The sequence below is a fragment of the Trachypithecus francoisi genome, unplaced genomic scaffold (genome assembly GCF_009764315.1).
Source record: "Trachypithecus francoisi isolate TF-2019V2 unplaced genomic scaffold, Tfra_2.0 Contig01436, whole genome shotgun sequence".
Classification (NCBI taxonomy): Eukaryota; Metazoa; Chordata; class Mammalia; order Primates; family Cercopithecidae; genus Trachypithecus; species Trachypithecus francoisi.
Genome location: NW_022681430.1, coordinates 3,310,820 through 3,328,315, shown reverse-complemented (window position 1 = coordinate 3,328,315; position 17,496 = coordinate 3,310,820). Strand labels below are relative to the sequence as shown.

At 41.3% G+C, this 17,496-nt stretch overlaps 1 long non-coding RNA gene across 1 annotated transcript; it reads right to left on the bottom strand.

Moving 5' to 3' along the window:
* Positions 1-12,978: 12,978 nt before the first annotated feature.
* LOC117092012 lies at positions 12,979-16,224 on the bottom strand. Its single transcript, XR_004440599.1, has 2 exons — positions 15,550-16,224; positions 12,979-15,245 (listed from the first exon to the last, which is right to left on the bottom strand). It is a non-coding gene; the product is annotated as an uncharacterized LOC117092012 (long non-coding RNA).
* Between the last annotated feature and the right edge of the window lie 1,272 nt (positions 16,225-17,496).

Sequence of the window (17,496 nt, the reverse complement as noted above, 5' to 3'; positions counted from 1 at the left end):
AAAAATGGCTTTTATTCTGATTTATAAAATGTCTTATTTTCTGATTTATAAAGTATGTCTTACTTTCCCTCCCAATATCTTATTTTAAATGACAAAATAAATATAAAAATTAATCTATAGCAGCATCAGAAATCCAGGAGCTGAATAACAGACCATAAAATTGAGAAACTCCTAGAAGACTAAGTATACAGAAATAAATTGCCAACAAAATACAACCAACTTAAATTTCAAAACATCAGATATGAAAAGAGATTTATTTTAAAAATAAGAGTTTAGAAAGGTGTGGTGGCTCACTCCTGTAATCTTAACACTTTGGGAGGCCAAGGTAGGCAGATCACTTAAGCCCAGGAATTTAAGACCAGCCTGGTCAACATGGCAAAACCCCCTCTTTACAAAAAATACTTTAAAAAATAGCTGGGTGTGGTGGCACACACCTATAGTCCCAGCTACTTGGGAGGCTGAGGTGGAGGATCTCTTGCCCAGGAACTGGAGGTTTCAGTGAGCCAAGATGGTACCACTGCACTCCAGCCTGGGTGACAGAGCAAGACTCTTGTCTTAAAAAGAAAGATTCTAGTTGGGCATAGTGGCACATGCCTGTGGTCCTAGCTACTCGGGAAGGATCACTTGAGCCCAGGAGGTCGAGGCTGCAGTAGGCCATGATCATGCCACTGTACTACAGCCTAGTCAAGACAGCAAAACCCAGTCTCAAATAAAATAAAATAAAATAATAAAATAAAAACTGGACTCCTAAATTTAAATATATTTGTTTATGCATGATGCTCTACTATCACTGTTGTGGTTCAAATACACCTTCAAGGTCCTCTGACCATAATTCCAATTTGGGGACAGGTGGAAAATAGGTATAACTTTATGATAACAAAGGCTGGGCAAGCAGAAAAAAATATAGCATGTCTTGTTAAAAGGGAGACAGTTCTAAGTGTCAAAGACTACAGGTACAAACCCTATTATCACAGATAGTTGTGTGATAACCTTCCTGTGAGTATCTTCTTGTCAGCCTCCCCCATCTCCAACTGAATCTTTGACAGTCAACTTCCAGGCAAAGGTACAGATAAGACCCACAGACAGGTTCTTCCTACTATATGATATAGCAGTGTACCTCGAATTAGACTAACTGAAAAGTGAGGGCACAATTCTCCAGACTGCAAGCCTTCTGACACCAACTATAAGTTTTGAGTTTCCCAAAATCACCCTGAGATTCAATAATTTTCTTGCAAGATTCACAGTACTGAAAGCTTGTCTCAGTAACCAGCCAAAAGAAGAGATGCATCAGGTGGAGTTGTGGAGGGGTCCAAACGAAACAGGAGAGTTCTTTGACCCCCCTCTCAGGACGTGCAACAGGGGTGGGGCTCATGTTTGGTCACTGCTGCTGCTGCTCAAATCCTTGACAGGAGTGGGAGCATGCAGACAGGCAGGTAGAGTACCTAGGGTGAGTGCTTTGGGCTCCGGCCCCATACTAGTCTCTAGGGGTGGGGGCCTGTGGCCCCAGTGATACAATGCACTTTTAGCCTTGCCTTCCTCAGATGGCTAAAGTGTTAACCTGTTCAATATGGGCCCTCTGCCTTTTCACAAGGGCAGAGGGCCATTGTGACAGCTTTCTGCATCCTGAGCTCTTGCCCAGTGTCCTGAAAGAATTGGGTCACACACAAGCTTGAAGGATGAATGCAGAGGTTTTAATGAGTGGTGGAGGTGGTTCTCAGCGGGATGGATGGGGAGCTGGAAGTGGGGATGGAGTGGGAAGATGATCTTCCCCTGGAGTTTGGTCATCCAGCAGCTGAACGCCTCTTGGACCACACCCAGCCGAACTCCTCTTGGTGTTCAGACATTCCTTCTCTTCTTTCTCTGCTGCACCATTCTCCCACTTGCCACGTTGTCTCTTTGTCTCCTCATCTGCTTCTGGAGCCTGTGGCTCGGGGTTTATTTGGGTACAGGATACGGAGGCATGGCAAACCAAAAGGCAACTTTTGGGGCACAAAAACAGAAGTGCCTGTTCTCAGGGCTATAGATCTCCAGGCTTGAGAATGGGGCCTTTGCTGGGGAAACGCCTTCTTCTATCCAGTATTTCCCTGTCTCCTGTCCGCATCACAAATGCTGAGCTTTCTGTTAACCTCTACCTGTGGATCTAGGCCAGTGTTACTTCCTCCCAGCCACAGTGGGCTACAATACCTACATAAGGCAAAGCTCACCCTACTGTGTCCAGGAGTTTTATTCAGGCTAAATGATTGATTCATTGGCCACAGGTTGAATGTAGACATCAGCTCTCCCTGCTTCCCCGGAGATCAGGCTGACACCATGGGGGCCCATCATTACACACCTTATTTTGAGATAGGGTGTCACTCTGTCATCCAGGCTAGAGTACAGTGGTGCCATCATAACTCACTACAGCCTCAACCTCCTGGGCTCAAGCAATCCTCCCAACACAGCCTCCCAAGTAGCTGGGATCACAGGCACACGCTGCCATGCCTGGCTTTTTATTATTATTATTTGTAGAGATGAGGTCTCATCACATTAGCCAAGTTGGTCTCCAACTCGTGGGCTCAAGTTATCCTCCCACCTCAGTCTCCCAAAGTGCTGGGATTAGAGGCATAAACCACAGCACTCAAGCCATGAACCACCTTATTAGCACTAACTAGCCTTGTCCTCTTAGGGGCCCACAAAGACATTCCTATCACTTACGAAATTTCAATAGCTTAGAGATTACCTCCTAGGAGCCAAGACAAATGCCAGGTCTCTCCTCCGATGAGGCCACATTCTTTATTAAGAAGAAACTTTTCTCTGTTGACCAGAAAAGGTCCTGTGATTCTTATGGGGAAGTAGGGTAAATATATGGTAAACAAAAGGGCCAATATAATGATCTGCAGTCCTCAGTTACAATGTGATAATAATGTAAGGAAGAAAAAATAATTTTCTCTACCATTCATAGTTCTTCACTGGGACTCCCTGTAACAATATATAGGTTAACTGGAGAAAAACTTTATTAGCATGTCTATTTTCATATACACAAGAAAGACATGTAAGGAATAAGTAATTTTTTAGAGTACAGAGAAAAAAAGTGTGCAGAAAAAGCCTGGTTAAGATGAGACCCAGGAAAAGCACCTTACACAAAGTAAGATTTGTTATGTGACGGCACCTTCTCCATTCAGTCATCCCTCTCTGTGCAAAGAAGATATCCTTACTGAGGAAAGATCACCTCGGCCATCAAGCAGACCATCTGGAGGTAAAACCTCTTATCTGAGGAATTCAAAAAGTAGTTACACTTCCCTATTATCTTGTGAAAGGAAAATAAATCTCAGGACCCCAAAATCACAAAGTCAAGGGAAAAGTCAAGCTGGGAACTACATCAGGCAAACCTGACTCCCATTTTATTCCAAAATTAGCTAGCTAAAAAGATAAAAGAGCTACATACCTCGCTCACAATTTGCCCACAAGGAAATTCCTTGTGGGCCTCAAGATCTCTACCCTAAAGGAGTTCTGTTGAATTTCACTCTGACAATAAACTGAGCTTATCTTCACAGGTGCAGCACAGAAAGTCATCCCTCTGCTACCTGAGACAAACGCATATCTGATTGCTTCCTCTGCCCTATTGTTTATGTAAAAATACAGATTCATTGAGCTATACTAAATTGTGTATTTAGTGGAAGGCTGGTCAAGGACTCAAAAGAATGCAACCTTTTGTCTGTTATTTACTTACGACCTGGAAGGTCCCCCATGTCCTCCCCTTTCAAGTTGTCCCACCTTACCCAACCAAACCAATGTACACCTTAAACATATTGATTTATGATACATATATATGTATCAAATGTATAAAAGCAAGCTGTAACCCAAACACTTTGGGCACATGTCATCAGGACCTCCTGAGGCTGAGTCACAGGTGCATCCTAACGCTGGCCAAATAAACTTTCTAAATTGGTTGAGACCCATCTCAGATATTTTGGGTGCACAATCTAAAGCACGCTTGCCCAGGCCACAGTTCACAGGCTGCATGAGGCCTCGGACAGCTTTGGATGCAGCCCAACACAAATTCATGAGCTTTCTTAAATCACTGTAAGAGTTTTTTTATGATTTTTTTTTTTTTTTTTTTTTTAGCTAATCAGCTATCATTAGTGTTACTGTATTTTATGTGTGGCCCAACACAATTCTTCTTCCAATGTGGCCCAAGGCAGGCAAAATGTTGTACAACCCAAACTGAATACCCATTATTTTTTTCTTTTGCCTGATTGCCCTGGCCAGAACTTCCAATATTATGTTGAATAGGAGTGGTGAGAGAGAGCATCCTTGTCTTGTGCCAGTTTTCAAAGGGAATGTTTCCCGTTTTTGCCCATTCAGTATGACATTTGCTGTGGGTTTGTCATAAATAGCTCTTATTATTCTGAGATATGTTCCATCAATGCCTAGTCTATTGAGATTTTTTAGCCTGAAGGGCTGCTGAATTTTGTCAAAGGTCTTTTCTGCATCTATTGAGATAATCATGTGGTTTTTGTCATTCGTTCTCTTTATGGGATGGATTATGTTTATTGATTTGCATATGTTGAACCAGTCTTGCATTCCAGGGATGAAGCCAACTTGATTGTGGTGGATAAGCTTTTCGATGTGCTGCTGAATTTGGTTTGCCAGTATTTTACTGGGGATTTTCGCATCAATGTTAATCAGGGATATTGGCTGAAATTTACCTTTTTGTTTTGTCTCTGTCAGGTTTTGGTATCAGGATGATACTGGCCTCGTAAAATGAGTTAGGAAGAATTTCCTCTTTTTCTATTGTTTGGAATAGTTCCAGAAGGAATGGTACCAGCTCCTCTTGGTACCTCTCGTAGAATTCGGCTGTGAATCTGTCAGGTCCTGGATTTTTTCGTTGGTAGGCTATTAATTACTGCCTCAATTTCAGAATTTGCTATTGGTCTATTCAGGGATTCGACTTCTTCCTGGTTTAGGAAAAGAAGAAGTCAAATTGTCTGTTTGCAGATGACATGATTGTATATTTAGAAAACCCCATCGTCTCAGCCCCAAATCTCCTTAACCTGATAAGTAACTTCAGCAAAGTCTCAGGATACAAAATCAATGTACAAAACTCACAAGCATTCCTGTACACCAATAACAGACAGAGAGCCAAATCATGACTGAACTCCCATTCACAATTGCTTCAAAGAGAATATAATACCTAGGAATCCAACTTTCAAAGGACGTGAAGGAACTCTTCAAGGAGAACTACAAACTACTGCTCAAGGAAATAAGAGAACACAAATAAATGGAGAAGCATTCCATGCTCATGGATAGGAAGAATCAATATTGTGAAAATGGCCATACTGCCCAAAGTAATTTATAGATTCAATGCTATCCCCATCAAGCTAACATTGACTTTCTTCACAGAATTGGAAAAAACTACTTTAAAGTTCATATGGAACCAAAAAAGAGCCCGCATTGCCAAGATAATCCTAAGCAAAATGAACAAAGCTGGAGGCATCACGCTACCTGACTTCAAACTATACTACAAGGTAACCAAAACAGTAACCAAAACAGCAAGGTACTTATAACAAAACAGATACATAGACCAATGGAACAGAACAGAGGCCTCAGAAATAACACCACACATCTACAACCATCTGATCTTTGACAAACCTGACAAAAACAATGTGGAAAGGATTCCCTATTTAATAAATGGTGTTGGGAAAACCGGCTAGCCATATACAGAAAGCTGAGACTAGATCTCTTCCTTATACCTTATATAAAAATTAACTGAAGATGGATTAAAGACTTAAGTGTAAGACCTAAAACCATTAAAAGCCTAGAAGAAAACCTAGGCAATACCATTCAGAACACAGGCATGGGCAAAAGCTTCATGACTAAAACACCAAAAGCAATGGCAACAAAAGCCAAAATTGAATAACGGGATCTGATTAAGAAAAAGAGCTTCAGCCGGGCGCAGTGGCTCAAGCCTGTAATCCCAGCACTTTGGGAGGCCGAGACGGGCGGATCACGAGGTCAGGAGATCGAGACCATCCTGGCTAACACGGTGAAACCCCGTCTCTACTAAAAATACAAAAACTAGCCGGGCGAGATGGCGGACGCCTGTAGTCCCAGCTACTGGGGAGGCTGAGGCAGGAGAATGGCGTAAACCCGGGAGGCGGAGCTTGCAGTGAGCTGAGATCCGGCCACTGCACTCCAGCCTGGGCGACAGAGCGAGACTCTGCCTCAAAAAAAAAAAAAAAAAAAAAAAAAAAGAAAAAGAGCTTCTGCACAGCAAAAGAAACTATCATCAGAGTGAACAGGCAACCTACAGAATGGGAGAAAATTTTTGCAACCTATCCATCTGACAAAGGGCTAATATCCAGAAACTACAAGGAACTTAAACAAATTTAAAAGAAAAAACCCCATGAAAAAGTGGGTGAAGGATATGAGAACAGACACTTCTCAAAGGAAGACATTTATGCAGCCAACAAACATATGAAAAAAAGCTCATCATCACTGGTCATTAGAGACATGCAAATCAAAACCACAATGATACCATCTCACACCAGTTAGAATGGTGATCATTAAAAAGTCAGGAAACAACAGGTGCTAGACAGGATGTGGAGAAATAGGAATGCTTTTACACTGTTGGTGGGAGTGTAGATTAGTTCGACCATTGTGGCAGACAGTGTGGCGATTCTTCAAGGATGTAGAACTAGAAATACCATTTGACCCAGCAATCCCATTACTGGGTATATACTCAAAGGATTATAAATCATTCTGCTATAGACACATGCACACGTATGCTTATTGTGGCACCATTCACAATAGCAAAGACTTGGAACCAACGCAAATGACCATCAATGATAGACTGGTATCAGGCCTCTTTCCCAAAAATGTGTAAGTAACAAGAATTTCAATACATCTCCAGAATGCATGCATGTTGAAACCCAATGTGCAAACTTCGCTGACATCAAGGCACCAAAATGTCTACACATGTAACTATTTATCATGACCTACATGAGTAATGTGGTCCAAAGTACCCTTAAGTTCCTACTTTAAGGTCCATAAATATCCCTAAGGAAAATCCACCGCTGCACGCTCAGTCCTCTCTTGCTGAAGTGTTCCCAGTACATACTGCCAGTGTTCTAATAAAACTTTCCTTTTCAAACCTATACTATTGTTGGTAAATTCTTTTACCACCAGGAAGCCAACCAGTCTTCACTGTCCGGGCTTTGACATCTTGCCTGGCACTTAAAGTGGAGATTTGCTGTGTAAATTTATCTTACAAATGGGCACCTTTTCAGAACTACTCCTGCATCTGCAGTTTCTTAAAATAAGCAGTTCAAAATAATTCATCAAAGAGGCATATTTCGCGGTGGTATATTATGGTCTCCTACCGTCATAAGAGACTTTGGGGTGATGTGCCCTGATGCCAAACAATGACTAGATTCATAATAAAAATATTAAATTACTAGTATACCAACTTATGTCATAAAACCATTCCATCTTTCATAAAGCAAAATTTTGTTTATGGAATTTTTGTTTTCCAGCAAAGAACCAAGAAGACTACTTAATCTCTTCAGTAGAATTTCTTAGCCTGGGCAACATGGCAAGACCCTGTCTCTACAAAAATTTAAAAATAAATAAATTAGTTGGGTCTGGTGACACACACCTGTGGTCCCAGCTACTTTGGAGGCTGAGACAGGAGGATCATATGAGGCAAGGAGATTGAGGCTATAGTGTGCTATGTTTGTACTACTGAACTCTAGCCTGGTCAACAGTGAGACCCTCTCTCAAAAATAACAACAATAATTTATTTTGAAGAATGAATAAATGAAAGGAAAATCCTTGAACATTTGTAGGGGACACTATTCCTGGCTTATTCAACATTCACCCCTACCTACTTTTTTCTTCCTAACAGAGTAATACCAACGTAACTCAGTTACCCACCCATTTCCCCAGGCAGCTAAATACACCCTAGTGGAAGCTGATCCAACCCCTACATCCAGGGAACAGCAAAACATAACTTTGCATATATTGCCGGAGATTGCCTCAGGAATTTGACACAAGGATTCACGATGGGAACATTCATGGCAAGTTTTAAGGGCGTTATCTTGTTCTTAGGAGAGCACCAAAAAGGTATTCTCTCTTCATGTGGTTGTTTCTGGGTGTGATGCCTGGAAACACTTGCTACCAGTATGAGAATGGAGCTGCTACTGAACAGCATGATGAGAGGATGATGAGAGCTAGAAACATCCGCATGACATCACTGAACCAAAGAGTCAACCCGCTCTGAAGCATGTCCAAATGTAGACTTCCTATTTTTTTTTTTATATTATACTTTAAGTTCTAGGGTACATATGCACAATGTGCAGGTTTGTTACATATGTATACTTGTGCCATGTTGGTGTGTTGCACCCATCAACTCGTCAGCACCCATCAACTTGTCATTTACATCAAGTATGACTCCCAATGCCATCCCTCCCCCCTCCCCCCTCTACATGATAGGCCCCGGTGTGTGATGTTCCCCTTCCAGAGTCCAAGTGATCTCATTGTTCAATTCCCACCTATGAGAGAGAACATGCGGTGTTTGGTTTTCTGTTCTTGCGAAAGTTTGCTGAGAATGATGGTTTCCAGCTGCATCCATGTCCCTACAAAGGACACGAACTCATCCTTTTTTATGGCTGCATAGTATTCCATGGTGTATATATGCCATATTTTCTTAATCCAGTCTGTCACTGATGGATATTTGGGTTGATTCCAACTCTTTGCTATTGTGAATAGTGCCGCAATGAACATACATGTGCATGTGTCTTTATAGCAGCATGATTTATAATCCTTTGGGTATATACCCAGTAATGGGATGGCTGGGTCACATGGTATTTCTAGTTCTAGATCCTTGAGGAATCGCCATACTGTTTTCCAGAATGGTAGACTTCCTATTGTTACAGTAGGTAGCTAGACAGGCATAACTGGGGCAGGAGCGCATTCCCCCCACATCCCACCAGGAAAGTCAGGTGACCACCAGGTAATTATCAGGTGGTTAACTGTCTCCATAAAATAAAAATTGGTCACAGCCAGCACCAGGGAAAGGTAGTCTCCCAACATATAGGAAACACCTGAGACTAGTGATCAGCAGCTTCCTGTTAAGATCTCAGGAGCTGGGCAAGTAACCTCAAGCACGCACATTAACAGGCAAAATGGCAGAGTTTAACTGGTATATTACCTTTCAGGGGCATTCCACCAGAAAAGGGATGCAAGATGCCAGATGTAGACCAGCATATAAAACCCTAAGTCCAAGGTCAAAACAGTGCACTTGACCTCCAAGATATTCACTTGGCCCTCTTCCAAGTGTACTTCCTTTCATTTCCTGCTCTAAAACTTTGTAATAAACTCACTCTTCCTCTAATATTTGCATCGGTGTCTTCTTTTGCCTTGTGCCCCTCAGTCAAATTACTTCTTCTGAAGAGGCAAGAATTAAGGTTGCTGCAGAACCGTATGGATTCGCCACCAGTAACATATTTGGGCCAATAGGAATTGTTCTGGGGCCTGGTTAGTAAGCAGGAGAAAGGGGAAAAGAAAACCACGTATGGGGGTTGAATACCTCTAGACAAAGAAGGTGAGGTGTAGAGATTTCTTACCACTATGGAACGTATCTGAGCCACATGGCTACTGTAACACTATTATGTGAAGTAGTAAAGTATCCTTTTTTTTTTTTTGAGAGAGTCTAGCTCTGTCGCCCAGGCTGGAGGGCAGTGACGCGATCTCGGTTCACTGCAACTTCCAAACCCTGGGTTCGATTCTCCTGCCTTAGCCTCCCAAGTAGCTGGGAATATAGGCATGCACCAGCAAGCACAGCTAATTTTTATTTTTTGAGACAGAGTCTCGCTCTGTCGCCCAGGCTGGGGGGCAGTGGCGCGATCTTGGCTCACTGCAACCTCCACCTCCTGGGATCAAGAGATTCTCCTGCCTCAGCTTCCCGAATAGCTGGGACTACAGGTACCCGCCACCATGCCCAGCTAATTTTTGTATTTTTAGTAGAGACAGGGTTTCGTCATGTTGCCCAGGTTGGTCTTGAACTCCTGACCTCAGATGATCCACCCACCTCGGTCTCCCAAAGTACTGGGATTACCGGCGTGAGCCACCATGCCTGGCCTAATTTTTGTATTTTTAGTAGGGATGGGGTTTCACCATGTTGGCCAGGCTGGTTTTGAACTTTTGACCTCAAGTGACCCGCCCGACTCGGCCTCCTGAAGTGTTGGTATTACAGGTGTGAGCCTCCAATCCTATTGTTTTTATTTTATTATCCCTGCCTAGAGTAAGGACTGAAATTTCCCTGTTTTTTACACCAGCCTGAGTTGAGGCTCTCCCAATCAAAATAATCTTAGTTGGTAATAGCAGTGATTAGAGGAGATGAAGAAAAAAATCTCATAGAACTCCAACAGAAGGAAAAACTGAGCCACAAAAGAGTGAAAATATAAGTCATGAGAAATCTATAAATCTTCTGGTTAAAACTAAAATAATGCTGTTTATAAGGGATGGAACTAAAGTACTGAAAATTAAGAAATGAAAAAATATATTTCTGATAAAAACTAAACAAGTGAAAACGGGATAACACTATTACTATTAAGCAAATTAAAATGAATAACATTAACAAGGCCTGAGAGAGAGAACTAAGGATAAAGACTGTTTTGTCAATTAAATTATATAACAATTGTGTGCCTTAAAGCATCTGACAGCATGGCTTCAACATACGAAAAGCAAAAAACCGACAAAATAGAAATTCTGTAAATCCATAATCAAGATAAAATATTTTTAAAACTTCCCTCAAAATCAAGCAGTTCACATAAGAAATGATATAAACGATCTGAGTAAGTTTGAACATGTGCATGTGCGTGCATGCGTGTGTGTGTTTGTGTGTAGATCAGGCAGGATTGGTCCAGACAAAGGATCTCTAGAAGAGAAAAAAAGATCAGCAGGGTTTTTGGCTGCTTCTGAGTCTGGCATGACACATTTAAACTTTGACAAATTCCTAATACATACAGTTTTCTCCACAGGACATTTGCTGAATTCTGTGGCTACAAATGAAAAGGTGGGTAGACTGGTGGCCTCTAAAAAGAGTGAAATTTCCCATAATCTCAAATTACTTAGAAAACAAGATTCTACTAAGAATCCTCCACCTCAAGACACTTGCCAGATTTTGAAGACGCAGGGGAACCCAAGGCTCAAGAGCCAATTAGATCAAAACCTCTAAATGGCAAAACTAAATTAGTCCTTCAGGGATAAGGAGCCAGAGACTCACAAGACTATAAATCAAAAGCCACGGAGAAACATGCTCATAGAAAAGAGATAAACTAGGCCAGGCGCGATGGCTTACAACTGCAATCCCAGCACTTTGGGAGGCCAAGGTGGGCGGATCACAAGGTCAGGAGATCAAGACCATCCTGGCTAACATGGTGAAACCACCTCTCTACTAAAAACTACAAAAAATTAGCCGGGCGTGGTGGCGGGCGCCTGTAGTCCCAGCTACTTAGGAAGCTGAGGCAGGAGAATGATGTGAATCCGGGAGATGGAGCTCGCAGTGAGCCCAGATCGCGCCACTGCACTCCAGCCTGGGGGACAGAGTGAGACTCCGTCTCAAAAAAAAAAAAAAAAAGAGATAAACTAGAGGTGAACGGAGTTTTACCAAGATTTCAACCTAGTCCGAACCCAATAACCCTGATGGGATTGAAGACACCCACCCCTCATGAGTAATATGTTATTTAAAAAAAGAGAAAAGCAATTAAAAGATAAACAATTTCAGCTGGTAATATTACCAGGAATTAAATAAGCATTCTAGAAGTGAACAATGAAACATCTGAAATTAAGAACCCACTGAATGGATTTTACCAACAAACTGGAAGATTACATAATTTCCAGTTATATATGAGATTAGAAAACAGGTCAAAAATCTCAAACTGAGCACAGAGAAAAAAAAAAATAATGAGAAGACTAAAGTAGTGAATGAGATATATTCAAAAGATCTAAAGTTAGAATCTCTGAAAGAAAGGAGACAGAGAATGCAGTACGTGGCAGACAGACTTGAAGGTGGCCTCCGTGATCGCCACCTCCTTGTGTTCACACCTTTCTGTGACCTCAAACCACCCTGTTGGACTGCATCATTGTTGTGAGGGGTTGTCTTGTGCTTTACGTTTAGCATCTACCCACTGGATTACAACAGCACTCTACAGTTTTAACAACCAAATGTCTCCTGATCTTGACAAATGTCCTCAGGAGGACAAAATCACCCAACTGAGAATCACTGATCTATACTGGAGTAAAAGAATCCCATCAGTGGTTGCTCCTGAAGTTGAAGGTAGGGCAGGGATTGACTAGGTTACAACACAAGGAAACAACTGGGGATAACAGAAATGATCTGTATCTAGGTTTTGTCAGTCGTTATATAAACATATATACATAAGTAAATATAAATTATAGGTAGCTTATAGATATATAAAGACATTTTATAGATAAGTAAAATTACAAGTAGTTAATAGATATTAAAAATTGTCAAAAGTCATGTAACTGTACACTGAAAATGCACTTACTGAGGGCTGGAGGGAGTGATGGTCTCCTATGATGTCAGGAACTGGAGGTTGTCTGGGGAGGGGACCTCCAGGACTTGAGTCCCATGACTCAAGACTCAAGCAAGATTTCAGGACACAGAAGTTCAGGACAGAGCCCAAGGTCCCAGGAAGTACCGAGGGGTCCTTTGGGGCCTGAATCTATCCATGACTCTGGTGCCCAAAGAAAGAAAAGCTTCAATGATGCGTCCACCTGCACATGAGCAACTGTTTATAAAGACAGAGGGTTTGACCCAAGTGATAGGTGATCCAGCTCTACTTTCTCTGTACGTCACCCATTACTAAAAAAGACCTTGAAATAAGCAAATATCAGTTGTGTACAGAAATATGGAGCCTTTAGCACATATTTCTCAGAAAATAACTAACTGAGCAGTCAAAACATAAGCAAATATATAGCTATATATTTATTAAACAGGAAAACAGAGAAATTCACCCTCAATAACCAGAAAATATACTTTTCAAGTACAAATGGAAGCATTCACTAAGTTAACCATGTACTAGGCCACAAAGATGCAACAATATACTACAAAAAGTTAACATCACGCAAATTATGTTCTCTGACAATTATCCAATATAGAAAGAAAGCAATGAGACAATTTTAAAAGAATATACCAGCAAACTAAATATCTAAGAAACCCTTCGATTAAAAGGAAATCATGAAACAAGTTAAAAAACACAAAATTAAACAACAATGAAAACACTACCAGTCAAAACTTAAAAGTCTAATAGAGCATTTAGGGAAAAAATTATATCTTTAAGTATCTTATTAGAGAATAAACATCAAAAGCAAATCAAGTATTTAAGATGTTGCTTATTTTAGACGAAACACAAATTAACAATGAAGAAATGTTTAAGATGAAAGCAGAAATCAACGAACCATGTCAGAGATTTAACAAAACTAAAAGCTGATTCTGGGAGATTAATATAATAGGCAGAACTGGCAAAACTGACCAAAAGAAAAGCAGAGATGCAAAAAAATAAAATGGAAGAAATGCAAAATTGAACAATATGCCACATTACGAGAATGGTAAAAATTAGAAAGTCAAATTAAGTACTGGCAAGGATGTGAGGAAATGGGTGCTCAGTCCTGCTGGTAGGGGTGTAAACTCATACAATCGTTCTGAAAAGACACCCGTAAGTACTTAGTGAAATTTACCAGAGAAATTCTTGCATACTTCTGTAAGTAAGTTAAATGTGGTGGCTACACACTATAGGATTAAATGTACACAGAGCAATATGAACAAATCTTCAAAACACAGTAGTGAGTGAAAACTAACAGCATGGAACATTAGAGGCAGCACATCCTACATACTAAGTTGTCAAATACACAATCTCCGTACACCTTTATTTTTTGACAGTCTCACTGTGGCCCAGGATAGAGTGCAGTGGTACAATCTTGGCTCACTGCAACCTGTCTTCTGGGTTCAAGCGATTCTCGTGCCTCAGCCACCAAAGCAGCTGGGATTACAGGCATGTGTGCCACCACACCCAGAAAATGTTTTAGTGGAGATGGGGTTTCACCATGTTGACCAGGCTGGTTTCAAACTCCTGGCCTCAAGTGATCCATTCGCCTCAACCTTCCAAACTGCTGGGATCACAGTCATGAGCCACTGAGCCTGACCACACCCCCTTTACATTTTTAAAAATGTCTGAGGTCCTCAAGTAACTTTTATTTATGAGGATTATATTGATCGAAGAAATTGGAGCTGAAAGTTTCTGAATATACAAGCACACATTCTATCACCCATCAGTGATGTCATGACATTATGTAGCTTCTGGAAAACTCCACTGTTCACTTGTGAAAATGAGGAAAAGGCAAATAGCATCATAGTGCCAGTATGAAAATTTTGATCTCGCATATTCTCTGAAAAGGATCTTGAGGTTTCCAGACCACATCATGATGGTGATCAAGAGATACATTAACTTCCTTTCTTTCTGCCTGTGACACTTGGTTAGCGCAAATTTAAATTCCATTATAATACATACATTGTAGCAACACTGAGTTTCTTATAATAGGTACTATCCAAAGCTTTCTTTTTTTTACATGTATCACTTAATCCTCACAACCACCTGATGATTAATATTATTTACCTGTTTTACAGATAATGAACATAATCAATTTTCAATTATGACTATGCCTCCACATACTGGTTTGGATGGATCCTTCACTGGTATAAAGAATGACCTTCTTCCCTTAGACTAGACTCTGGCTGTAATAAAGGATGGTTTAATCATCCCCTGAAGCAATGCATGAAATAATCTGCAATGTATCTTCACATACTGTACCTTGATAGGCAAGAGACATAAAAAGGAAGCTGGGCATGGATTATCAGCTTCATCACAGATTCGAAGAAACTGACATTTATATATGCTGCCTTACCCAAGTTGGGACATCAGACAAAGCAGTAACTAAAATCCAGGTCTTCTTCTTATTACATGCCACAACAGGTCTTCCTTCCCTCCCCTCAAAATTTTCAGTCCATTGTCAGCTTTTAGGAAGATCCAATCACTCTTAACTGGAATTGTTCTCTTCACTTAAAATTTCTCAAGCCTAATTTCTTTTTGGGTCCTACAAGTCAGGAAAATAACTGAGAATTGGAACCACATGTTTACAGTATAAGAAATGAGACAAGTGTGACTTGGGCAAAAAGAGGATACCTGGCCGGGCGCGGTGGCTCAAGTCTGTAATCCCAGCACTTTGGGAGGCCGAGACGGGCGGATTACAAGGTCAGGAGATCGAGACCATCCTGGCTAATATGGTGAAACCCTGTCTCTACTAAAGAATACAAAAAACTAGCCGGGCGACGAGGCGGGCGCCTGTAGTCCCAGCTACTTGGGAGGCGGAGGCAGGAGAATGGCGTGAACCTGGGAGGCGGAGCTTGCAGTGAGCTGAGATCCGGCCACCGCACTCCAGCCTGGGTGACAGAGCCAGACTCCGTCTCAAAAAAAAAAAAGAGGATACCTTTCCCCTTCAGAGAAATAATGCCTTTATCCAAGGACTGGAGATTAGTGTTTGAGGTGGAATAAAAGCAAAGTAAAATGATTCTATGGTTTGAATTTTGGCTCTGCTTACTTTCTTTGGTAATATACCTATTATCACTGAATTACTAATTATTATTACTATTAATTACTAATAAAAGTAAAATGTAGTGGTGGTGGTCTCTTTGACTTACTGAACATTAAGTGGCAGACATTACATGAAGTACTTTATGTACACTCTTTAATTTACCATGTCTTTAAGATGATTATGACTAAATTTAATAAATGTCCTTTTGTGCATTAACCCATAGAAACCCCACATCCTTGAGGCAGGATTAACTATTACTGCCCGCACTTGCAGAACAATTAATAATTGTTAGAGCCAGGCCTCAGCTACTATGCAATATTATAAACTAAGAGTATAAAAACATGAAGAAATCATTAAAGTCTCTTTAGTACAGCCAGAAAAGAACACTTCTAATTACTCAGAGAAATACATGTTTTGTCAGTCACTTTATCTTCTTTAGCGAGAGAATCTTCTAAGGTCTTCAGTGACATAATGTCACTGAAACTATTCCCTCACACTTAAATAATGTACATGAAGATAAAGTTCTAGGCTGTAATTTTCTTCCTTCAACACATTGGAAATTTTACTTTTTTTTTTTTTTTTTTTGAGACGGAGTCTTGCTCTGCCACCCAGGCTGGAGTGCAGTGGCAGGATCTCAGCTCACTGCAAGCTCCACCTCCTGGGTTTACGCCATTCTCCTGCCTCAGCCTCCCGAGTAGCTGGGACTACAGGCGCCCGCCTCGTCGCCCGGCTAGTTTTTTGTATTTTTAAGACAGGGTTTCACCATATTAGCCAGGATGGTCTCGATCTCCTGACCTCGTGATCCGCCCGTCTCGGCCTCCCAAAGTGCTGGGATTACAGGCTTGAGCCACCGCGCCCGGCCGGAAATTTTACTTTTTATCTTACTATTAAAACGTCTGCTATCAGCCAGGTGCAGTGGCTCACGCCCTGTAATCACACCACTTTGGAAGGCCCCAGACGGGCAGATCACCTGAGGTGACGTTTGAGGCCAGTCTGGCCAACATGGCAAAACCCCGTCTCTACTAATTAAAATACAAAAATTCTGGGCATGGTAGTGGGCGCCTGTAATCCCAGCTACTCGGAGGCTGAGGCTGCAGAACTGCTTGAACCTGGGAGGCGGAGATTGCAATGAGCCAAGATCACGCCACGGCACTCCAGTATGGGCAACAAGAGCGGAACTCCATCTGAAAACAAAACAAAAAATCTATTATCTGATCGATGTTCCTTTGTAGGTGACCTTTCTCTGAAAGATTTGGAAGATTGTCTTTGATGTTCTTATTTGCTCTATAATGCATACATGTGTGGGGAATTTCTTAAGTTTTCTGTTTAACAGTTAATAAACTATCCCAATGAGGTCTTTTTTTAAAAGTAAGAAACAAGGTCTCGCTCTGTTGCTCGACTGGAGTGCAGTGGCACGATCTCGGCCACGTGATACACCCGCCTCAGCCTCCCAAACTGCTGGGATTACAGGTGCTACCGGGCCCAGCCTCATTTATTTTTTTAATTCTAGGATACAGTATTTTTTTAAAGCCAGTGTATTCGCTTGGTTTTTCTAGCTTTATTACTGCTTTGTTTCCAACATGCTATTATATAGTGGTGACAAAACAGACAAGATGCTCAATCTCATGGAAATTATGAGGCAGACAGATTAGCAACAGTGGGGGAGAGGGAGATCATACATTCTAGGTGAAATGTGAGCTAAGACCAAATTAGCAAGCAGCTATCAATGCACGTATCTGAGTGAGGAACACAGCTAAAACGCCAATTCCAAACAATAACGAATTAATCAATGATGAATTTAATCAGAGTTGCAGACCTCTCTTCAGGTCTGCTCAGAACTCA